We start from the raw sequence: 26,777 nt of genomic DNA, 5'->3' as shown, positions 1-26,777 counted from the left end.
GGCAAAGCATCATGATTTGTCGATCATGTCATCCCAGGCAGACAGATACTGGATCCCCTTAGAATGACACCAGAAGCTTAGCCGATTGTTGAAGTTAATCATTTTGTCCTTCTACTGTGGTATCATTCTGGGTGATGGCAGGATGCTACTCAGGGCTAGGGTCATACCTGCCTGGGCTACAAGATTGGACAGCTCCACCATGTACCTTTTCATGTAGTCCAGGGAGGTACTTCTCAAGTCATTCAGACCAACATGGACAATGACAGAGTCATATTTGTACTTGTTGTGGAGTGACCTGAGTGCATGCATTATGTGGCGGATCCTGGCACCCGACAGGCAGCTGACAGTAACTTTCTCCTTGTTTAGCCTGGTGAGTGAAACATCAGCTTGTCTGACTACAGTGTCACCTACGACTAGAGTGTTGGGTATGTTGTTATGCGTTATGGGCTGTGGTTGAATGGAACACTGAGTTTGTGGGCTATGTGTCATTTGGGTTGTGTTGGGGGGTGGAGGTTGCTTGTGTTTCTGCTTTGGATGTCCCACTTGTTTGGGCAGGTTTTTACTGAGAATCTCTGCAAATATAGGTGTGTGTTTTGTGTTTCTATGTGTGTGTTTTGGTGGTGTATGTTTTGAGGGACTATGTGATGAATGTGGTGTGGTGCAAGTGTTTACCTTCTCTTCTTGACTGTCTAGTCCAGTCTTGGGTGAAGAGAGCTTTGCTTCCAGTTTGGCTATATTATGCATCTCTTACAGGTTGTAGTGTTGGGTGGTAGGAGGAGAGGGTTGTCTCTGTACATGAGGCAATTGCTGCACTGCCCCAAGATTCATCAGGTAGACAGGAGAAAACACCGGGAGCTGACCCTTAGACATGCCTGGATAGGTACTTATTTGTTAAGTACTAGAAACTGTTTTCCTCTAGACAAGTGAGGAAAGTTGAGTGCTGTAGTAATTTGTAGCTTATTTAGCACTTACAATGAGCTCTGAACAAGTGCTGGACTCAAAGAAACAGACTTGAGTGCTGAAACTAAAAAAACTGGCTAGTTCTAAGAAACAAAATTAAGCTAGAAGGCTTCCTTCCAACACAGAAAGGCATGGGGGCTCAGAAGCTCACAAACAGTCCTGGACACAGCAAATCTGTATCCAGACTAGACTACCCACAGGAAAGGCAGGAAACAAGCTTAGAAAATTTGTTTTTTAAGTGAAATGAGAGAAAGGAGGAGCAGAAACTAAGTGGATCGGCCTTCTCAAATGTTCTCCCTGTATTAGGCAGAATGAGGTAATGACACTAGACTGGGAGGAGTGTCCTTGATCAAATTTACAGTAGGAGTGGGCAACTTCAAAGCCACCAACTATAAGAACAGCATACAAATAGGGTGGTAAACAAACTGCAGAAATGTTTCTCATAGAAGAAAAGCAGCAGTGAGCCTTTAAATTAAAATTTTAAACAGATAAAGGAGCCTCTAGAGAAAGCTTTTAACTGCAAACAAGTTATCAGAATCAATCAACCCAAACAGATGCTTAATAAAAGTGGATAATTTCCAGTTAACACCTCACACACAGTGAAACTAGCTAGAAAAGTATGCAGTAGACAAAGTGCTATAAATAACTCGAAAAAATAAGCAAAAAAACAGGATACTTTAATGTTATATATTATAGATCTGAGTTTGCTCAGTGTCCTTCCTTCGATTAGCTCAGTGTGAAATGGCAGAAACACTCACACACTTAAATTCTTAAGTAACAGAAAGTTGAAACCTGAGACAACTTTAAAAAAAAAAAACTCAAAAGAACCAATGAGGTGCTTACTCTAAGCTATAGTCCAGGTGACCCAGTCAGCCAATGACCTTAAGCACTTCTCTCTCACTGAAAAGCCTAATGGCTTTGGCTAAACCAAGATGCCCTTGAACATGTGCTCAGACACACAGCCTCCACAAACACTAGGCCCAAACACAAGCCTGAATATGGACAATGCTACAAATATCCACACTACTTAGGTAGAAACAACTGCAGAAATGTTTCTCACAGCAGAAAAGCAGCAGTAAGCCTTTAAATAAAAGTTTTAAACAGATAAAGGAGCCTCTAGAGAAAGCTTTTAACTGCAAACAAGTTATCAGAATCAAACAACCCAAACAGATGCTTAATAAAAGTGGACAATTTCCAGTTAATACCTCACACACAGTGAAACTAGCTAGAAAAGTATGCAGTAGACAAAGTGCTATAAATAACTCAAAAAAATAAGCAAAAAAAAACAGGATACTTAATGTTATATATTATAGATCCAAGTTTGCTCAGTGTCCCTCCTTCGATTAGTTCAGTGTGAAAAAAGTTTAGTAGGCATGATCTTTCCTAGACAAAACCAAACTGAGTTGGGACCAGTGTCTAAAAGTTGCCTAAGTCTTTGTTGATCATTTCCATTATAATTCATTCTACAGCATTGCATATCTTCTTCTTTTGGCTTTTCCCGGTTAGGGGTCACCACAGAAGATCACCTGTCTGCTTATAATTGGCAGTGGAGTTTTACAGTGTTGCGTTGCCAGCCCGGCACCCAACCTTCCACAGAAGGCACACGCATGCACGCACTCAAACCTAGGGCCAATGTAGAGTGTCTAATCCACCTACAGCATGTCTTTGGGATGTGGGAGGAAACCGGAGTACCCAGAGGAAACCCATGCGACAACAGGGAGGACCTGCAGACTCCACACAGAAGGCACCCCAGCTGAGAATCAAACCAGAGAACCTCTTGCTGTGAGGCGACAATGGTAACTGCTGCACCACTGTGGCCGTGTGGTGTTTGGTGTTGCTTTTGGTGAATTCTTTAGAAATTGCTAAGTAAGTATAGACATTATTGTTTATAGGTTTAGCAGGTCTTTGAGGTTTGGGAAGATTGCTTTTTAGTGCATCAGCATAGGTTGAACTATGTGTGTAGGAGACTCTATGTTTAGTAGATGCAGTGTGTGTTCTTGACAACCTTGCTTCTATGTATGATTTTTACCTCCAGTGAAATTGTGTATGTGCATCACTTACATGCTGTATGATTTTTCAGCTAATGTTACAAAATGTTTACTGAATCAAATGTTTACTGAATTGAGCACTGTGCAGCAAGTCCCAATACCTGGCACTCAAAAGGCAATGTACCTCAAAGACAGTTGCAACATCACCCTAGGTTGTTTTTGAACAGTGGAAACTCCTGGACTTTACACGCAACAACTGTAGACTGGCCTATAACCCTTGTTTGGAGAACTCCATGTATCAGCTACTACCTCCATCACATGACAGTCAGCAGAGCCATACTACTAGAAGCAATTCCTTGGTAGTTTTTGAAATGAAACAAGAAATGGCAATAACTAGCCCCCACCATTGATTACATTAAGTAAAACTGTAAACATGAATTCTCTTAGAGAAACCAATCCTGCCTGTTTGCATTCTTTTACACACTCTGTAGTTATAGCTGCCAGAGATGAATACCTACCTATTTATATTCATAGTCTATAAAAATGTGTAATAACTGCTGATGCCACAGAATAAATCATATCAGACGTGTCGTAAAACACATACTTTAAGGGAAATTATCAACAGAGTGTTTCAATGGTTATATCTCCCCTAAATATGGTTTGAGGGCTCAAAATCTTGTAGCCATGTCAGTTTTCACACCATTTGTTGAGTAATAAAGGTCTCTCTATCATTATCGTCATGCATACATATGCATTGCCTATATAAGAAACTCTGCATATCAACTGTATATGAACTGCTTATGTGATGGAAGAAGCCATAAATAGAGGTGTCAGAGAGCACACACTTGAAAGGGTGACTTCAGTGTTGTTCTTGAATCCATATGGGTCACATAAAAGGAGGCTGGATGGATCAAACTCATGTAGTTATGTACGTGGTACCCCTAGGTTTAATTATCCACATCACATCTGTTGACTTAGCCATTCCTGCCTTTCATTCTGCTGTTATACAGCAATAGTAGTTAGACATTATTGAAATTGAACACCTGCCTGTCTAAGTCCACACTGTATAGACCTGCTCACACCACAGGATAACTCTAAATATAAGAATCATTCAGTACACATTTGAAGGGATGACCTCATCATTGCATTCCACTGCATATATTGGACCTAAAATAGAGTGCAAAAGTTTACACTTTCCATGTGTAAATGTTACCACAAAGTGGAAGTGTACACATCATGTCTGTTGGATAAGCTAGTTTGACATGTAACAATATTCAGACACTTTCACACTAGGCTTTTCAGGATTTGAACACCTGCCTATCTATGTCCATACTCTATAGGGCTATGTGTTATGTGTTCACACCACAGGACAAGTCTTACTACAAGACTCATACAGCCCACATTTGAAGGTATGACTTCATCACTGTGTTGCAATGCATATGTCTAACATAAAACAGAGTGCAACTGTTGGGGGATCACTCTCACTATGTAAATGTTACCACTAAGTGGAAGTGTACACATCATGTCTGTTGGACAAGCCAGTCCTATTTATCACTATATTCAGGCACACTTATGCTAGTTAGACATTGATGTATTGGAGCACCTGCCTATCTAATTTCAAGCTCTATAGAACCATGTATTACCTGATCATGCTACAGGAAAAGTCTTACTACAAAAGTCAGACAGCACATATTTGAAGGGATGACTTCATTATTGTGTTGCAAGGCATATGCTTGACCTAAAAGGAATACAAGATTTTGGAGAACCAAAGTGGAAGTGTTCACATCAGATTTGTTGGATAAGCCAGTTCAACATGTCAGTATTTGCTGACACATTCAAACATGTTACAATTGCTGGATTCAAACACCTGCCTATCTAAGTCCATATTCTATAGAGCTAAAGTAACTGCTTATGCCACAGAAGACGTCTGATAACAAATATTGGACAGCACATATTTGTATTTTATACAACATGTTTGGGGGAATAGGCAATGTGGTCTGGCAGACAGACAACAGACAACAGATAACATCAATGTTTTGAACACAATTCACAACATACTGCAGTAAGAAGTCAAACATTATATAAGTCACATTAATTGCTGTGTTAGGGAACGATATATATGTGTAACACCTTGAGGTGCATTAAATATTTATGTGATGAGTGGAAGTCATAGATATCAAACAGTGGAGTGCTAACCATGCATTTCTGAATGCTCATCTCCAGAGCATTGCATGTAAGTCTTGCTTTTATGTCTGCATTATTGATAAGTGACTGTCATGTGTGCACACATGCAAGGTAATTACAAGTCATACATGCTGTTTACACTACACTGTTTGAAATAGGATGCAAACAGAAGGTAGGATAGTGTTAGGTGACTAACAAAATTATTCACTACTTCACAAGGAAAAACATTATAAGAAATAAAAAAACAATAACTAATATCATACATAGTGCTGGATTCAAACAACATTCGATCTTAGTCAATATTCCCTACACTTGAACATTATCTGAGAACACCACAGGGCAAGTCATATTTCAGCTAGATGAAATCATATAACCGAAGGAACCATGACAGATGTATAAAGCGAGACAGTATGTGTGTATGTATCAGACTTCACTTCAGTACTGATAACTATAACATCCCATATGGTGCACCTTAAACTGTGGAGCCTGTTATATATGTAAAAATGGCAGTTTCTTCACAGTGATTCAGTATTACTTTTCGTCACTTACTGGGGTGAAGCATAGCAGTACAAGGAGCACCATATGAATTTGGCCAAAGGTAAATTCCTCAATTTTTGTCATAGGATGGGCAGCAGCAGTTTCTATTACTGAAGTATGTGTTGCGGAGCAGCTTAATGGCAAGTGTCATGCAAAGGCTGAGGACAAAAATGCAGAATTTGGATAATGGGGTATTTCTGGCCATGATGGCCGTGTGTAAATTTATTGTTGACAAGGTTATCGGTGTGAAATGTGGTTAATATGACAGTTGTGAAAGTGGGAGCAAGTAGATGGAAAGACATTGGAGGGGTTATTAAGGAATGTGCAGGTTGGTAGTGGATAAGCACCACAGCTATTTACTGCTTCACAAGCTAACACTGCATTTCTGCATATAATTTGGCAAAATTGGATAGTCACATCATAAAGGATGTGTGACAACAACTTAATAATGCTATGTGACCAGCTGGACCAAATCAGGTGTTTCATACACAGACATATGCAAAGTGGAGGGCTATGTAATGGGTGCTTTTTGTGGGACAGATGCTCTTTTCATTTTTTTAAGACAAGAATGCTGAAGAAGGTATTTAGGATGGGTAGCTGGTACAGACATACAGGACATATAAAACAGACAGGATGGGGATGGACACAAGAGTTTGGATGACACTATGATTGAGGATAGGTATGGGATTTCAGAGGTACATGTCCATCCAGCATGACTATAGTGCAACTCTCATACTCATCATCTGAAGTGTAACCACTGTCTCATGTCCCAGTCACATAGGGCAGTGCTGGATGGTGCAGCAATATGACTATCTCCTCCAGGATTCTTTCCATCCAGTAAATGAAGGCATTGAAGCTCCTCTCTATGATCTTTTCCGCCAGGTCTGGCAGGTCTTTTCAGGTGATGCAGTTGCCACTTCCACTGGCACTACCCCTGGTTAGTACACCAACCTTAGGGTCAGAGCATCCAGATGCAGGTAGTGTAGTTAGTGCAGGGATTGTGGAGATAACACTACCAGTTTGTGACACAGAAGTGCTAGGTTCCAGTGTCACTTATTTAGGGATAGTGGTCTGAGCCCACGTATCTGGCATGCTGGTGATCATGTTGTAGAAGGAATGATAGCCCAAATGTCATTAAAAAATAAGCAAAGGAGATTAGTGGTGACATAACAGAGAAAAATATCGTGCATGACATGTATTATATCCTAGTCAATGCATATTGCCATGTAAATATTTAGATTTGTCATATCCACATATGAATGTGAGCCCATACATTTCCGGTACAGTAAAGCTTAATCTCTTCAGCATTATACACGTTATGCAAAAAGTGTGACTAGAGAAAAGCTGGTTTATGTGTTACATGTAATGAAATGTATATACAAATTGAGTAAAATTTTATTCTAAGTTATTGATTATAAAATAATAAATAATATAACTAATTGCCACTTAGATTTGAACTCAGACATCTATGTTTACTGAACAAATGGCTGATGCAATGTGGCAAGAGCTATTTCTCCAGTTATGTACAAGCTGCATGTGTACAGTATGCATACACATGCATTATTCTGTCAAAATTTTATGGACTGATATTCACAGAACTGATAACCTAGTTTTACAACCAGTACTGTTATGAAATGGCATACCATCATACCTGAATACATACTTATCCCAGGCCTCTTTGAGGCATTTCACTCTCTCCTGACATTATCTCCTTATTTCCTTTAATCTCTAACGAAGCTACACATGACAGAAAAAAAATAAATAAATAAAATAATGAACACCTGTTTGTGTTGCAAAATCATGGTGTTATATTGCTTGGTTACTGACCACTATACTTACAGAACTGAAGTTGGTGTGGATCTGAAAATATTCCTTCTACTAGTCCTACTTTCACCTTTTTTCAGACACTATAATGGTCGCAGCTTTGTTCACTCATGCGCGGGATGCCAATTTCAATGGTGACAGTTTAGGCTAAGCGATTCCAAGCTTCAGGCATTTGATGTGACCCAGTATAGTCACCCTGCAGCAGTCTTTAGATGAAATGTTCAATAAGGGCTCCAAAAAAATCTTGAACTCCTCCTAACACCAACTTTGACTCTAAACAGAGTGCTATTGACACCATCACCTGCCATTTCTTCCCAAAGATTTCTGGAAAAATGGCAAGGAATTGGCATCCAAATCAGATCTCACATGTACCAGCCTGTGCACAATGACAGACAAACTAGATAAGTGCATTTGAGTGACAGAAAGCAAAGAAATGGGCTAGAAGTGAATGCATGCATTAAGTCTTCTTTGTCATGTTTATTTGAGAAACATGGCAGTGAGACTTGGCCATGTGAACTTATCAGTGTATATACAAATTCTATACAGTGACTCCAGCAAATGCAGGTTAATGTTGAAATCTCAGTCACATTTCAAATGCTATATTGCCATCTCTGAGCATGTGCTTTGGGATGGTTGATAGCTTTCATAGCATGAACATTGTCACAAATTAATATGACATGCAAATCTCCATGATGTTGTTATTATTATTCAGCATTGTCCTTACATACATTTTGTTTAAATACTACACAATGTCTTGGTGGCACATAATATGCGTGTAAGTGATACCACCTTGGAGCCAAACTCATGACAAATATATATATATATATATATATATATATATATATATATATGTGTGTGTGTGTGTGTGTGTGTGTGTGTGTGTGTGTGTGTGTGTGTGTGTGTGTGTGTATACCTACTTCTGACAATCCTGTACACACTGAAGGTGTTTATTTATTAGATTAATGATTTTTAGGCAAATATGTTTTTTTCTATGGAAAAAATTTCCCACAAAATTAATTTTTGTAATATCTTCAATGTTAGCTGATGTGCAACAAAGCCAAGCTTATTTGTGTAGACAACAACAAATTCTGAGCATATGCATAATTATTTTCAGAACTTTTATCATTGGGCATGAATTTCTAGGTTTCTACATGTCTGGCAGGCAAACAATAAGACATAGTACAATTGTTGACCTTGTGTGTGATGAGCTGTTGTTTTCAATTGTAACAGTATGTATTTATGAGATAAAATTTGAGGAAAGTGCCATACAGAGTATATAGGAGTTGATTTTCTCCCCAATATATAACAGTACACTGTACACTTGGGATCATTATAAATATACATCAAGGAAGCAATGTGCCATCATATTTTGAAAACTGTGTGTCTGTGCTCTCCATATTTTCCTAATTCATTATCTTGCTAGCTTTATTTCCTCATGGTATTGCACACATGCTATTTATTTCACAGCATATGTACAGAAATGTGTATTACTATAATTATTAATAAGACCAATGCAAATGACAAAGATCACATTATCATGTGTAGAGCAATGGTATACAATTATGTTACAACATTAACATTTTAAATTACAAGTGTAGTTTGATGTATAGTAAAGAAAAGCAAGATTGCAAAAGTAAATTATCCTTAATGTGGATTGAAACCCTTCTTGTGCTCTTAGTCAGAAAATGCTTCATTAACATGCTGAGCCATTGAAGAATTCACGCAACAAATATATTTTCCTGCAACCAGCAATGTCCAAATGCTGAGTAATGCCCATTGCCAATTTTTAGTTTTTCCATAGGAAGTGAACTGTCATTCAGTGAATGGGATTGCTGATGAGCACTGATGTGCAGTGCAACCATTGTCCAAAGGATGAAGCAAAAATAAATCTTTTTAATGAGTTCTTAGCTTTGTGCATTCATGCAAGTACCATAGCTACAGTAAGGATCCCTTCTTTCACATGCTTGACACCTTCACAAGATCTGAACACTGCACCTATGGCATTACATACAGACATTGACATGATGAACATGTTTTACCACCTGAACATTTACATACAAAAGCAGAGAAAGTCAAGCACATTTGCTTAGCTTTGTACTTCTGAAATTTGCATTTATTCTGCACTAAATCCATGTTATCACACTGTTGTCATCAGTCCTGTTATAGTAAAATTGTGTGATTGTGGTCATTGGAGAAAAAAGGATGATAAATCATGGGAGGTTACAAAGAATTGTCTGCAAGACAAGAGAGTTTCTGAATTCAGTTTTTCTGCATTACTTTACTGTATTACCTTTTCATGATGAATATATTACAGTTTACCATTAAGTATTAACCTTCCTTTCAAGCTGCATATATGGTATATCACATCATCTTCTTACAAAATGTTAACAAAGTGTGTATATAGTTTCACTCCAAATTCAGTAAACATATCATAAATGTTCTCAGTAAGCCTTGTTCTCTGACAAACCCTCTGTAAGTGTACTTCTTATTAACAGGAGTGCTAAAGAAATAATTAAAAGAGTAGAACAGCTAGTCAGTTATGCTTGCAAGGAAATGCCTAGCCAACACTCTTAATACTAACTTGTGTACTGCTCAACAGTGTACATGTCATTTTGTAGAACCTGACAGTGTGTTTACCTGCCCACCACATCAAGCAGATTGAGTGACTCAGAAATGCTAATGAGCTGAGATTTAATTAACATATTTAGCATGCCCAGTGTGTGTGGGTGGTGGTATTTACAGATAGTCAGAACATGGAGCTGTAGAACTTCCATTGTGCAAGGGAAAACTGTCATCCTGCCAAACCAAATGAAGACAGTTTTGATTATGACTGTAGAGGCTATTGTTGAAGATTTTTCACGGTATGTATTGTTGAGTGGAATACTGGATACATAAAGTGTGCTGATAAATAATTGCAATGAAGGGTGTATACCTGCAGTCTTTTAATGATTCTTTTGAAGTAATCTGACATGTATTTCATCGGAGACAGGAAACAGACACATTCATATGCACAGAATGCTTTAGTATTATTGTAATAACTGCTTAAAAAGTGAACTGTCACTGACTTGAATGAGTTATGTATGCTTTTGTTACACTGATGACTATTTGCCCACTTATGATTTTTTTCTACTTAGTAGGTATATAGTCTTGCATGTGCTATTGTTTGTTTCTGTAGATCAGTGTAAGGTGTGTGCTTGTATCTTTAAGAAACATGCAAGGCTGTATGTGCACGTATATAACCCACACACATGCACAACCTTAGTGCCATTTTGAAAGAACAGCTAGGGAGTGAGCACACATGATCATAGTCATTAATTGTATATAAGTTATTTAAGTTACAGTCTATAGTCAACAGTAATAATGTGCTTGTATATAATAAAGCTGCTTGAACAGAACTCACAAAGATTTGTTTATTTGTGTCCTAACATGAAAGCATCATGGTGTCAGAAGTGGGATGGAAGAGCGAAGAATATTCTGAGCTATAAAATGTAAAAACAACAGCGAAGGTAAAACCGAGAGAAAAAGAGCACAAACATAGCTGGAAAGAAAGAAAGGTAATGAGAAATAAAACAAATTATTTACTTAATGTGAAAGACAATAAAGGGACATTCCAAGGGCACAAACTGCATTATGTTTAAAGCAGAAAACAAGTATGTTTAAAGCAAAACACGTGTGTCTGAGGCAAAGTTGGGCATGTTTAGAGTAAAATGAGCAGAAGAAAAGTATGTTGGGCATGAAAAACAATTACAATAAGAAAAGAAAAGGGCACATTAAGCAAAATAAAGCTAAGTGACTGCATGTGTTTGGGCATAGTGCTGTGTTTAGGGATAACTATGACTTTGTACTGTATCAAGGGCATAACTAAAACTATTCAAAGTATCTCAGAGTGTGTAAAAGGGCTTACAGTATGCGCTTATTACTGTGCATGTATTTTGAAGAGTTCATTGTGTGCAAAGTGCAACTATTTCATGCAATCCAGTCAAAGTATTGCTATTTTGAAGAGTTTTGTGCTGGGTATGTCTATTCACAGTGCCACCATTACAGAGTGCTTCTTGTACTGTAAAGAGTTGCCTAGCAAGGTACCGCCATTTTGGAAACATTTCAGTGTGCTGTATGCAGTTACTTCAAAAGTTATTGAGTTGTGGGCAACAGATGTTCGATTTATTCACATTGTGCAGTTGCTTGACATTTTTCTTACACTGATAAGAGCTGTTTTCTTAAAAACAGTGACACTACAAGAGTATCACAGTGCTCGTGAGTTGTTCAGTCACATTGTAAAGTTCTTAAATATTTCTTAGAGTGATGACTTTAACAAAATAAATTACTTTAGCATTTCTGCCTTTACTGATAATATTCCAAAAGCATCTAAAAGCCTGAGAAGTTATTTCACAAAGTTCTGTAAAGCATCAAGAAGTTATTTCAAAAAGTTCAGTAAATTATCAAAAAGTTATTTCACAAAGTTCAGTAAAGTATTGAAAAGCTCAAGAAGTTTATTTTGCAAAGTCCAGTTATTTAAAAGTACTATAAGTTTGTTCATTTGCATAATTCTGATAAGCCCAAAGAGAATTTAAGTTCAGAGCACTAAGGCATTGGACAAGTAATGTTTATGCCAGAAATTTCTGCATATGTATATGTATGTATATTCATGCTTATTTGCAAAAAAAACCCCTTCACTGGTATGTGTTAATATGGCAGATTTCGAAAACCCCTACCACTTGTGTTGATCAGAATATTGCAGAGAATTGGAGAATATTTGAGCAAGAGTACAATATGTTCATGCAAACAGCTTATGCAGATAGAGATGCATGCACCAGGACATTCATTTTGCTAAACCTAGCAGGGTCAGAGGCCATAGAAAGAGACCATTCATTTGTGTATTCACCAGCAGTATATGAAGGAGAAGTTGCAGACTGCCATATTGTTGTACAAGCTGAATCAAGGGAAGACCCCAAGTGTTTAAAGTGCAAGTTTAGACAAATGTGCAACCCCAGATGAATGTTAAATTAGAGAGACATTTTTATACAAGGGATCAGAAACCAGGGGAAACATTTGCAACTTATATAACTGACTTGAGAAACAGAGCTAAGATGTGTCGGTTTGGTGATCTAAAAGATAAACTGATAAAGAACAGGCTTGTATGTGGCATTTATAGTGCTGCTGTGAGAAAGATTTTACTTCGTGACAGTGATTTAATGTTGAGCAAAGCCATATAGATTTGTCAAATCCATGAGATGACAGAAAAAACATACAAGTATGCTTACGAGTGACAAAAGCATGGGTTCAGTTGGCTCCAGAGCACATGTAGACAGTATGTAACACGGGACAAACAAGAACAGGCCTAAGCATGTGGCAGCTACAGGATTTCCAAAGAAGACATGAGGTTTTCTAGAAAGTTCCAGGAAAAGTGTAAGCTCCAGCACCAGCTCAGTGCAACACAAACATGAATCAGCAAAACTCAAATCTAGTTTTATTGTTAACTGGCAATTGTGGTGCGAATCATCAGTCTAAAAGAGAAAAATGCTTAGCATTTGGTCAGCAATGTCACACATGTAAAAAATGGAACCGTTTCCAAAAGTTTTGTAAATCAAGTAAGCCTCACACAGTTGTAAAAAATATCACACAAAAAGCAAGTTGATCAGGTAGAGGTGAAACAGTTTTCTATGTCGATGGTGTATCAGTGCTTGGTGAAAGAGTTGATGCAGGAAACCTATTAACAAGAAGTGACATGTTTTGTAGAGTTTGGATTAAAGGAAAATCCACAGAGCTCAAAGTAGACACTGGATCAAAGTGTAGTGTTATATCAGTGGACACATTTACAAAAGTGAGAACTAACAAACAACTCAATGTAACCAGTACTGCGAGACTTGTTGCTTATGGAGGTGAAGAAATTCAGACCGAAGGTTCAACAATACTTTCTTGTTATTTGGCTGAGAATTATTACAACTTGTTATTCTATGTAGTCTGAAGGCCAGTGCAATCTTTACTGGGTCTCATAGATAGTTTAAGAATGAATCTGCCTTCTTTAGCTAAAGAAGTTCATCATGTGAATGCAGTTCCGAGTTCCACTTTCTCCAAAGCCATTTTCTCAGAGTATGCCAATGTTTTTGATGACAAATTGGGCAAACTTCCAGTTGTATATTCCATGAAGTTAGACCCAGAGATCACTCCAGTAGTTAGACAAACAAGAAGGCTTCCAATAGCTATGCAAGATAAAGTAAAAGCTCAGTTGGATAAAATGCTACAGAAATGTGTGATTTGTCCAGTCACAGAACCAACTGAATGGGTATCGTCCATGTTAGCTGCTCACAAAAAAGGCTCAGATGAAATAAGAATATGCATTGACTCAAGAGATTTGAACACGGCATTAAAAAGAGCATATCATTCAATGCACACAGTTGAAGAAGTTGCAGCTCTAATACCGAATGCCACTGTATTTTCTGTTTTGGGTGCAAAGTGTTCATTTTGGCAAGTGATGCTTGATCACAAATCCTCATTTCTAACTACTTTTGGTACTCCATTTGGCAGATACAGAGTCCTATAAATGCCATTTGGAATAAATTCTACAAGTGAAGTTTTTCAGTGTGAAATAGAACAAATTTTTTCGGGTTATTCTTGTGCCAATATAGGAGACGATCTGTTAGTTTGAGGCAATGGTGAAGCAGACTATGACAGAAACCTCAAAGTTCTAGACAGAGCATGCAAAGTAAACTTAAAGCTAAATCCTCTGAAGTGCAAATTCAAACTTCCAGAAGTTATGTACATAGGACATTTGTTTACAAGTACAGGCTTGAGGCCTGACCTGACCATGCAAGCAGCTATTCTAGAGATGTCAGCACTTGACAATGTACAAAGTTTACAACATTTTCTGGGCATGGTCAACTATTTAGGCAAATTTATACCAGACTTCAGTGAGTTAACAGCATCTTTAAGAGAGCTAATAGGCAAAAAATGTTACACGGTCATAAGTGGAACATCATCAGAAGGCATTTGAAGACCTTAAGCAGAACCTACATTAAGATACTATGGTGTGAACAAACCCGTTTTTCTTTCCTGTGATACTTCAAAATTTGGCCTAGGCACAGTCATACTTCAAGAGGGCACACCAGTAGCCTATGCATCTAGAACACGAACCCAAACTGAGATGCAATAAGCTCAAATTGTGAAAGAGCTTTTGGCTATAGTATTTGCATGCTCCAAGTTTAATTATTACATTGATGGTTGAGCTATTCAGATTGAAACTGGTCATCAACCTCTGTAAGATTACAAAGAGTGATGCTCAAATTGCAAAAGTACAGTTTTAAATTGGTCTGCACTAAAGGAAAGTTGCTTTATCTGGCTGATACTTTATCCAGATCTCCTAGCAATACAACAGAACTGGTGCTGAGACTTTTGACTTTGATGTGATGTCATTGTGTAATCTTTCCACTATTAGACTTGGTGAGTTAAGAGCTCACACTCAGACTGATCCAATTTCAAAAAAGCTTAATCATATTAATGTTGGATGGCCATCAAAGCAATCTAATGTATCACCTGAGGTGCAAGTGTATTTTCCTTACACAGATGAATTATTTATGGAAGATGGCATTATTTTCAAAGGTCCTAAAATTGTTGTTCCTGCTTCCTTACAACAAGAATATATTCAAATTTTGCATTGTGGTCACCCAGGATCCACATCCACTAAGAAGAGCCAGAGAATTGATATTTTGGCCTGTGTTATCAAAAGACATTGATAGAGTTCTTCTTGTTCAGTATGCAATAGTACTAGACTGCATTTGCAAAGAGAACCGCTTCAGCTAAGTCCAATTCCTGAACTACCTTTGTCTATTGTAGCAACTGATATCTTTGAGTGGAACAATCAACACTACTTAGATTGTGTAGACTCTTATTTAAATTGGTTTGAGATTGATCTACCACCAAACTTATCCTCAGCTACTGTATTACTAAGTTGAAATGTCATTTCAAAGTTCATGCTAGTCCACACAAACTTTTTTCTGACAATGGTACTCAATTCACTATTCAGTTGTTTCAGAAATTTGCAAAAGAATGGGACTTTGTACATGTCACTAGTAGTCCTGAATATCCACAGTCAAATGGTCTACCTGAAAGAGCCATACAGAGTGCAAAGCAATTACATGAAAACTCAAAGTGTGACAATACCGATGCATTCTTGAATTTACTTAATCTCAGAAACATACCTCGTGATGATATTCTTGGAAACATACCTCGTGATGATATTCTTGGTTCAACTGCCCAAAGACTACTTTCCAGGCAAACTAGAACTATGCTACGTGTTTCCTTAAGTTTGCTGCAGCCTAAACCCAAGAACAATAAAGCTATCAAGGCTCTACTGTTTAAGAAGCATAATAACCAGAAATCTAGTTATGACAGATTGAGCAGATTACTTCATCCATTGAAGGAAGGAGAGATGGTATGAATCCAGACAATGGAAGGTTTTGATTGAATAGGACAGATTATAGGCATCTGAGCAGAGCTGAGATCTTACTTGGTAAATTCCGAAGGAGTAGAGTATAGGAGGAATCGCAAACATCTTCTTCCTGTGCCAGAACCATCATCACCATTGCAATCACAACATTGTATCTGTGATGCAGACTCTAAATCAAAGAATGAGTCAGACATTGTTTCCAGACCAGGATCTGTTCAAAAGTCGGATTCTGTTCCAGAAAGTGATTTGAACATTCCACAGGGCAACCATTCTGCAAAAACTGTCCCAGTTGCTAAATCTAATTCCATTTTTATGTCACGCAATATGGATGAGTGTCTAAACGAAGAGTGAAATATGTAGCAACATGGACTTGATTGCACACACCTATATGTTTAACATTATATGATGCATGTGTATAGATTATCTGTGATTTCCGCATCCCAAACAGTCTCATAAGAATTGTATGGTCTATTTCTCAAAGAGGGAGGATGCAGATCAGAGTGTAAAGTGTGTGTGCTTCTATCTTTAAGAAGCATGTGTGGATGTACATGCACGTATATAACCCACACACAGGCACAACCTTAGTGCCATTATGAAACAGCAGCTAGGAGTGAGCATGCATGATCATAGTCATTAATTGTATATAAGTTACTTAAGTTACAGTCTGTAGTCAGCAATAGTAATGTGTTTGTATATAATAAAGCTGCTTGAACAGAACCCAGGAAGATTTGTTTATTTGTGTCCCAACATGAAAGCGACAGTTCCCTTGTGTGGTTTATACAGTTTTTTACTGAGGTTTGTATATGGGATATTACAGCGCTTGTACTGTTGTTTTCACTGTTTTGTTTCTCTGCTGATATTGACTGACTGCATACTCATATTATATGCAGACAAATTAGCACTTCATAGCTAGCTGTAGAATACCATCCGTGTCCCTTTCTGAGCATGATAGTTATCTTATCACTTTAGCCAAGATTCCCATTTAGCCCAAAACCCTTCTACTAGGGACTTCAACTATCAATCGATAAACTGGCTAACATACACTGCAAATGGATAGTATGCCTTATACATCCTTGACATTTTAACAGTATTTCTAAGTAGTACATTTCATTCAGGCCAACATTATAAGTAAATCTTAAGAAGCCAGTTGTACTCGTTAAGTACAACACAAAATCATTAATTGTTTCCTTCTTGCCATGCTACAAAATAAGGACATCATCAAGGAAATGTACCCATAGGGCTATGTCCTTCACGTAGAGGGAATCAAATACAAATGTCCTTTCTCACCCGACAAGAACTAGGCTGGCATATATGGGGGCGCACCTTGTTATATATATGTTATATAAGCTTGATGGGGGGATTATGTTCCAGTATTTATAGGAAAGAAACTTTCTCCAATATGCTTCTACATTTTGACAGTTGCAACCCCTTTCACCAGAAAAAGGGGTCGTGAAGGGACAGAAGGTATGTCTTTCAAGACTAGCGAGTGATGACCATTTGTTTGACACATGACACTGAATTGTCCAAGTTGATCGGACTTTTTTTGAACAGGGGCTACCTAATCAGGTTATTAATTAAGATCAGAAATGAAGTCCGTAAAAAACGGAAGGACATGTACTCCCCAGGTTTACTAATGAATATAGCCACAAAAATGAATGCATGTAAAACTGTACCACAAAATAAAACATTGGTCCTGCCCTTTAACCAGAATTCTGAAGCATTAAAAATGCTTATTAACAACTGCTGGGATGCAACTATCAGTAGTGATTTGAAAAACAAGTTAAGTGAGCATCCCATGGTAACCTACAGTAGAGGGAGGAATTTGAAAAACATTTTGAAAAACAATAAAGATGTTTCTAACAAAATCTGTCTGTGAATAAACCTATTTTATGTTACATTTTGGATGTGGTTTATCCTATACAGATCTGTCTCATTCCAGCATCTGTTTATTGGATTTATCATTATTATTGGATTGGCTCTGGTTGCTGGTTTGTTTACCCTGTGTGAGCACCTTTTTGGTGATAACAAATTTTATTGCTCACAGATGAGTAAATGCGGTATGTGTAGATTCTGAAGATTTACACATGAGTGTCCATATGTGACCATTGAAGGTCATGGTAGAACAATATAATGTCCTGGTCAGGCTAACTGCAATACTAAAATGGTGGTATACATTGCTATGTGTGGTGCTTGTCCTACATTTTATGTGGGAAATACCACCTGTAGGTTACGGGATAGAATGGCAGAACACCTTAGAGACATGAGAAATAGAAAACCCACTAATGTATTATATTGTCACAGTGAAACATGCAACAATTTTAATACATTTTTCTTTTTTGTTATTGACAGGGTTATGCACAATGACAGGGGGGTGATGAAAAAACTACACTTGAGGTTAGGGAGGCACTATGGCAACTAAGACTAAATGCCACAGTGTCCCCAGGCATTAATGACAACTGTTCCATGGCCAGTGTATTGAAACTAAGGGCAGCATTGATTTGATATAGTTTTTATACATTATTCATTATTTCATTATTTTTTGGTTTTCTATGTATTGTGAGTATTTTAATGATGTGACATTACTAGCCTTTACAACTGGTTAAGATTTATAAGTCTGAAGGTAGGCAGCCTGTGTTATGTTTCTTTAAAATGATTGTTTTTAATTGCTTAGTTCTGATTGGTGTCTTGTTATTATATTAAGTGGACTTAATGCCAAGAACAATGACTCTGATGATGTTTGTATGAAACAGGTGAAAGTGCTAAGTCTTGTTGGGAACTGTGTTTTAATAAACATCCATTTCGCTTGGAATTTGACGTGGTGGTGAGTTTGGGCATTATTTCACCTTATGTGAATTCCTGTGGTTCATCCTTGTATTTACCTGTCTAGTTTCTATTCCTCATTGGACTTTATTTACTACAATCACTTGCCTTTTATTCTCTTTCCTCATTCTTCAGTCCAGCTCACTTTATGTGTCCTCTACTTTATTTCTTTTTAAACTTAGTTTAAATGTCTCTCTAGTCTTTTTAATTATGCTGCTGAAATATATACTTCCTTACCAAATCAATTGTATGCTGCTGGCAATTCTATTAGTGTAATATCTTGCCATTTCAGCAACTCACGCCAGCATGTTTTTGGAGTACCCTTGATATTTGTTCTGTTAGATGCTTCATTCACATTGTTGTCTGTTAAGACTTCTGGCAGCCATAACTTCTCTTTAGGTATCATAACTCTGCAATTGTCTGTTGAAAGATATGGAACTGGATTGTTTTCCTTTACTAGAATAACTCTGTAACTATTATAATAATAACTTCATTGTGTAATTAACTACACTGGAGCCCCTGCAGAAAAGTGGCATTGCTCAACAAGACTATCCCAGTAAACAAACAAAAACAAAGAAACAAACAAACACAAGTGCAATATCAAGTAGAATAGTCTTTGCTACAATGTAAAAACAGCATGCTGAGACCTTGAAAACAAACAAGTGAAAAGAAAAAAACTTGTATCTGCATACAAGTGTCTGTTTACCCGAAAATCAATGGTATTTACTTTTATTTAGCCCAGAAAATGCTTGTTTACTATAAGAAAGAAAATTTGAGCATTTGTACAAGTAAAACTATGGCTATCAAATCAAAGAGCATGAACAGATTTGAAGATTTATTTTGGAGTACCAAAGACACTTATTGACAAACTGCTACTCTGAATGATACTTGCAATAATTGTTTGTCCAGAGGCATGTAATAGTGCAACTGGCTTGACTATCTGTACAATATCTGCTACGAAATGACACAGAGCAATGATCAGATTATATAAACAGAATTTACTGGCATGTATAAAAGCAATAAGTAGGGTCTGTTTCTTGAGAAATGTGGTAGATTGTAAATCATCTCCAGTGCAGGATGTGGGTGTAGTTATTGCATTAATTAACCACAAAGCAAAAGTGCACTTTTTGTAAAATTTTACACATCATGATTTATATTGAATTTCTAACTTACAACTTCATACTTTTAAAAGATTCATTAGAAGATACTGTTCCCATAGTTAACCCTTACTTAATATTTCATCATATTGAATTACAATTAGAAAAGACACTGAGTAGTTCACTATTTTTCATTCATATGTATTATGACATTTAGGATCTGTGTTTTATTTAGTCTGTCTCTTTAGTGTACTGAGAGCTTGCAACTGCATTTTACTTGATCTGTTTCTTTAGTGTACTGTGACCAAGGAACTATTTTGTTTCTTTCTGTAACAGCTGTTTTTGATTGCTTTTTTTTATTAAGCCTCATGTACTCAGCACATTATTTTACTCTGAGTCAGATTGTCAGTTAGCACAGAAGACTAAAGGTCTGAAATGGCAACTGTTTCCAGTAGGTAAGGATACAAGATTTGATTTCTTCTACTACCTTTACCATCTGTGACACTGATGAAATGACTTACCCAGATAGTACTACCCTGCAATAGGACACTTGTGCCCAGTGGGCTTATGGGATTAACAAATTAATAGAAGTAAAAAAAAAAGTGTTTTATCTACAATGGCACAGATTAGGTCTGAAAAGGGTCCTTACATAATAGCCCCTACCTGGTCAACAAATAGCAAAAAAAAGATTAACAAAATACTTTAGGGAATTAAAATCATAAAGAAGGTCAATAAATGAATTTAAAAATAAATAGTGCTATATTTTGCATGACAATCTGTTAGAAACAAGATTCTAAAGGAAAAATGCAAAGCTAGCATGCCTACATAGAATCTTGCCTCTAATGCTGTGAACCAGAGTCTGAAATAAATCAGTGAGTTTTCATGTCCTGGACCTGTTGTTTGCACCTTTCTGCACATTATCTTTATACTCCAACAGATGCAGTCTAACTCTTTTCTCAGTAGCAGCTGCCAGGCAGCAAAACACCTCAACCCTGAGAAAGTAGAGATAGCCCTCACCATTCAGTCCTCTCTGCCTTAACTTGTTTTCTGATTCTTATATCACTGATTACACCTAAATATATTATACATCAAAATGGAACAGATGAATAGGAAAGCATAACTACTCTTACATTACATCATACTGTACAGTATAGTATTTAACTAAGAAAAAATGACTTCATAGAAGAAAAGAAAAAAAAAGCATGGAAACGAGAAGAGACAATGAGAGAAAGACAGCTGAAAAAGCATAATATGAAATGCGTGCATAATGTTATTAAATTAAAGAAGATTCAGGTATTTCTCACATTTTGCAAAATGTTTTATTATTCATGAGAGAATAAAGGGAAGAGACAGCATTTTGATTTAAACATTTAAGTGAAATTAGATGAAATAGACAGAATACCCAAACAAGTTTGTTTAGGTAAAGCCAAGTCAGAACAAGATACAGAAAGCATCTAGTATGGCAGAGAGGTGGCCTTATATGTAGTTTTAATGGAAGCAAAGTAAGACAGGCAGACTTAATCTCTCCTGAGAAGAAAAAGAGAAAGAACAGGTCATTGTAACACACTCACTGCCAAATCCAAAAATCACTGATATGAATGAAAGAATGAAATTTAAAATGAATCACAGAATAAAAGTTAAAAGCAATCTGAAACTTACTTTTATGATGCAGTGGGTCAGTCTTCTGACCTGTGGTATGCTGCTTTCTACAACCTGACTGCCGACTCAGAACTGAGGAAATAGGAACCTGTAAAGGAAAGACATAAATTAATATTTCTGTAGTCAGAAAAGACAAATTGACCTGACTTACGTCTTTCACAATACTTGGCAGTAGTACCATGAAAAACATAGGTTCATAGCTTCATAGGAAGTTACTATGCTATTGACCCTAGGGCCTTTATAAGCCTAGCCATGTTATACCCTTGTTCCCTTATTGACCAAGTTTATGGTCTATATTTGCAACATGGGTCTATGATCAGCACCGACTGCCTTCATCCAAGAGGGCCATAGGTAGCAGCCCTGGGGTAAATTTACAGTCTGCCATCCAGTTGTCTAAGTTACGCTTAAATAGGGTCAATGAAGAGCTCTGTTTTACGTGAATTGGGAGTTTGTTCGAGAGGAGTGGCAATCTCTGGGAGACATATCTGCCTCTCCAACATATTCTGTTAATGTCACAGGCTAGGTTAAGATTCCTAGAGTGAGTGAATATTGTCCCATTTTACTGTGGATGTGAGACATTTCCATTAGGGCAGGGTCCGAGACTGCTCTGAAGTTCTAACATCCTTAGCTCTGGACTTGATGTCTTATGTATGAAGTGTGCAACATAGAAGGCCTTCCTTACTATTGTGGACACATCAAAGTTAAGGTTGTTATCAACCACATTATTTGAGATAAAGGGGGTACTGTTAATATTGTAATTTGCTGAAAGGAATGATAATGCATTTTTTTGCATTTAGTTTATGCCTGTGACTTTGGCATCAATCATTTGTCTTTGTAATCCTTTTTGTAGTATGTCAACATTGTTGGGGGAATCAATGATTGCACCCAGTTTGCAGTCATCAGAAAACTTAATAACCCACAGGCCATCTATTTTTGCCTAGACTTCTGAGAAATAGATAACAAACAGTAGGGGGCCCAGTACAGATACTTGTGGTACACCACTGGTAACTGGTCTGCTGGTAGAGGTGGAATCCCCAACTTTGACTGTATGTGTTCTATTGATGAGCCAGTTGGCTACACATCTAGTGACATAAGGGTTAATTCCCAGCTGAGTGAGTTTCTCAGTGATGCCTGACTGGGGGATTGTGTCAAAAGCCTTGGCTAAGTCATGATAGGCTATATGTACTGTTTCACCTTCATTCAGGGCTTTGCTGGCATTCTTGAAGAAGTCCACCAGGTTTAATAAGCATGGTATACCCTTAACAAAGCCAAATTGGGTCAGTTCAAGAGTTTTAAGGTCACCTATGTCTTTGTTGATAAGATCCATGATTCTCTTCATGACCTTGCACATAAGGCTGGTTCAGCTTATGGTTCTATAGTTCCCAGGGTTGGTTGATGGACCCATTTTGTGCAAGGGAATTACTGTTGCTATTTTCCACTCTGCTGGGACAAAGCCAGTACTTAGACTGTGGTTGAAGATTGTGCTAAGTGGTTCTGCTAGGTCCTGTTTTAGACCATTTAGTAGGCAGCCTGTGATGTTCTCCTGTCCCACAGGGGATGTGCTTTTGGCCATGGAGAGTGTGGTTATGACCTGCTCTTTGACGATAATAGGTAAAGGACTGGTGACAGGTGTGCTTTGGGGAATGTCTGCTAGGGATGGAGGGGGTGAAGTTTACGCCAAATCTGTCTACTAGTTTGGCACAAAGCAGGGTCTTCCCATTTAGATTTCTGACTGTGCTAAAGAATGCCTTGTGATTATCCTTAGCTAAGGATGCTAGTTTAGCTTTGTAATTGTAAAATTCATGCTTCCAAAATGCAAAAATTTAGATCCAGATTATTTGAACAGCTGAGTTTATTGACTAAGTCACAGAAAATAAAAATGACTGTTAAGTGCATTCGTCATTCAACACAGCCAAGGGGACTTTATCAGAATAGTCATTACACTTCAGAACCTTCTTTTTATACTGAATCGATTAACTGGTGATTTAAAGTGACCAGTGCTTTTTACAAGAAACTTCACACACAAATTTAAATGCACACAAAAAAATCACTTAAAAAGTATGTTACTATAAAATATTACTAAAAACCTAATAAAAGAAGCATATGCTGTTGAGATGTAAAAATAGAATAGTAACACAGTGTTGAAATGTATAATATATCGATAAAATATGTTATAAGATATATTATATTATAAAATATGCTAAAAACAGCCATAGTAGGTAAGAAGCACCAGAAAAACAAAGTTACATATATTTACATGAGGTGATGTTGTTATAATTTATAATTTTACTGCCCTCTATTTAAGCACTGGTAATAAGGAGATATTATCATTGATGCCAGGTGCCTTAACTGCATTCAGCCTCATTTGCCATTGTAATTCAGCTAATTCTAAGTTCACTTCCCACAAACTACCTCTAGGGTGCTTGGGGACCACCTCTAAAATACCAAATTTGCATTTAGAAAAAATTGGGCATTCAATACTGTGTCTAAATACGGCATTACTAGTGTTAGCTCTCTGTAAGGCATATACATGTTCATATATTCTATTTTCAAAAGTCTTTTTGTCTTACAATCATAGTAATGCCCACATCCTACACATATCCCAATGTATGCAACACCTGTCATGTTACAATTACCCTTTGCAACCTAATTTCAAAGGGTATTCCTTCTAAAACTAGGGTGCTGTGCCTTAATATGTACTGACATTGGTTGCAGGCTTCACAACTAGTGGTCCCTTTGTTGGGTACAATATCTCTAATAATGCTTTGTTCAAACAGTGATTTACAGTTCCTACCTGTCTTGTAAATAAATTTGGGCTCCCTATCTACATATTTCATAATCTCTAAATTGCCCTTAAAAATAGTCCAATTCCTAATCGCTATTTCTTTAACTACCTTACTATTTGATGCATACGGAATCACCATCCCCATTTTTGCAGAATGCCCTTCTTTGTCAGCTTTGTTGGACATCTCCCTGCTGCCCAATAATGGCTTAAACCTTGTCCCCCAACCTCTTTTTAGTTCACCACTAATATCAGCTATTAGTTTTTTAGGGTACCCCCTTTTTATAAACATTGAACTGATTTTGGTTACTTCCATTTCAAATAATTCCAACTCAGAGCACATACATCCTGCCCTGACTATTGCCCCTTGTTTATGTTTCTTGGTGTAACCAGGGTGACAACTCTGAAAATCTAAATAATTATTAGAAAATGTCTCTTTTCTATATATTGTTGTACTGAATTTTCTCCTAATATTGTCCTTACTAAGGGTGATGTCCCAATAACTTATGGTCTTATTGTTGAAATTACCTGTAAACTTAAGAAAGGATGGGGTGTTAATATATTCTAAAAAAGATTTATTATTCTCTTCCTTATTTTTCCAAATTATAAGAATGTCATCCAAAAAACAGAAGTAACTTAACCATTTGTCAGAGAAATTGCTGTTAAATATATATTTGGCCTCCCATGCATATAATACCAGGTTAGCAAATATGGGTGCACAACTTGTACCCATAGCTACTCCCCTGAGTTGTTTAAAATAAGCTCCTTCAAAAGTGAAGTAGTTATTGGCCAGAATCCCTTCCATGGGCAAAATAATAAATCTAATTAAGGTTTCATCTAACCTAGTAAGACTTCATATTGCTTCTTCAAATAATTGTATACCTTCCTGATGGGGGATGGATGTAAATAAAGCAACAACATTGATCATAGCAAAACCCACCTGTTCACTGCACCATCCATGTTCTATTTTGGATAAAAGGTCTCATGAATCCTTAAGCATATAGTCAAATGGTGCTACAGCATTTTTCATGACCCTGTCTATAAACACCCCTAAATAGTATGTAGAGCTATTCTGCGCAGATATTATTATTCTAAAAGGGGAATGTTCTATATTTTTATGGACCTTGGATATGCCAAAAGCTACCGGGATTAGTATATGTTCACTCTTTTTAAAAATTCAAATACTTCTTCCGAAATAACTTCTTGAAACAAAAAGTCCTTCAAAAGTAGTTGAAGTTTTCTATGAGCTATATATATTTCATTCTTGGAAACCTCATGATATTTGTCAGTGTCATAAAAAATCTCAAGAAGTGAATTTATATAGTCCATTTTGTTAAATAATACAACCCCCCCCCCCCTTATCAGGCTTCATGTCTCTTAGGTCATCATTGTCATGAAACAAGACAGGTAGGAATTGTAAATCACTGTTTGAACAAAGCATTATTAGAGACATTGTACCCAACAAAGGGACCGCTAGTTGTGGAACCTGCAACCAATGTCAGTACATATTAAGGCACAACACCCTAGTTTTAGAAGGAATACCCTTTGAAATTAGGTTGCAAAAGGGTAAGTGTATTATGAGATGTGTTGTATACATTGGGATATGTGTAGGATGTGGGCATTACTATGTCAGTAAGACAGAAAAAACTTAAAAAAAAAAAGAATATATGAACATGTATATGCTATACAGAGAGCTAACACCAGTAATGCCTTATTTAGACATAGTATTGAATGCCCACATTTTTCTAAATTCATATTTGGTATTTTAGAGGTAGTCCCCAAGCACCCTAGAGGTGGTTGGTGGGAACTGAACTTAGAATTAGCTGAATTACAATGGCAAATGAGGTTGAATGCAGTTGAGGCACCTGGCATTAATGATAATATCTCCTTATTACCAGTGCTTAAAAAGAGGGCACTAAAATTATAAATTATAACGTCACCTCAAGTAAACATATGCATTTTTATTTTTCCTTGTGCATCCCATCTACTATGGCTGTTTTTAGCATATTTTATAATATCACCATCATCTTCTTCTTTCGGCTGTTCCCGTTAGGGGTCGCCACAGCGGATCATCTGTTTCCATTTCTTCCTGTCCTCTGCATCATGCTCTTTCACACTAACCGCCTGCATGTCCTCTCTCACCACATCCATAAACCTCATCTTAGGCCTTCCTCTTTTCCTCTTACCTGGCAGCTCCATTCTTAGCATCCTTTTCCCAATATACCCAGCATCCCTCCTCAGCACATGTCCAAACCAACGCAATCTCGCCTCTCTTGCTTTGTCTCCAAACTGTCCAACCTGAGCTGACCCTCTAATATACTGATTCCTAATCCTGTCCATCCTAGTCACACCCAGTGCAAATCTTAACATCTTTAACTCTGCCACATCCAGCTCTGACTCCTGCCTTTTCGACAATGCTACAGTCTCCAACCCATATAACATAGCGGGTCTCACTACCCTCTTGTAGACCTTCCCTTTCACTC

At 37.3% G+C, this 26,777-nt stretch overlaps 1 protein-coding gene across 1 annotated transcript in view; it reads right to left on the bottom strand.

Annotated features, from left to right (window-relative positions):
* LOC122794927 overlaps positions 1-26,777 on the bottom strand; it is a 1,846,783-nt gene that overhangs the window by 1,099,696 nt on the left and 720,310 nt on the right. Inside the window, exon 2 of the mRNA XM_044063520.1 lies at positions 21,513-21,600. The gene's annotated coding sequence lies outside the window, so the exon portion shown is untranslated. The remainder of the gene's footprint in view (positions 1-21,512; positions 21,601-26,777) is intronic.

This window comes from Protopterus annectens, chromosome 2.part1, assembly GCF_019279795.1.
Source record: "Protopterus annectens isolate FY-2018-M chromosome 2.part1, PAN1.0, whole genome shotgun sequence".
In the NCBI taxonomy this organism is placed as follows: domain Eukaryota; kingdom Metazoa; phylum Chordata; order Ceratodontiformes; family Protopteridae; genus Protopterus; species Protopterus annectens.
The sequence above is the reverse complement of the archived record's forward strand: the minus strand, read 5'-3'. Positions and strand labels throughout refer to the sequence as shown.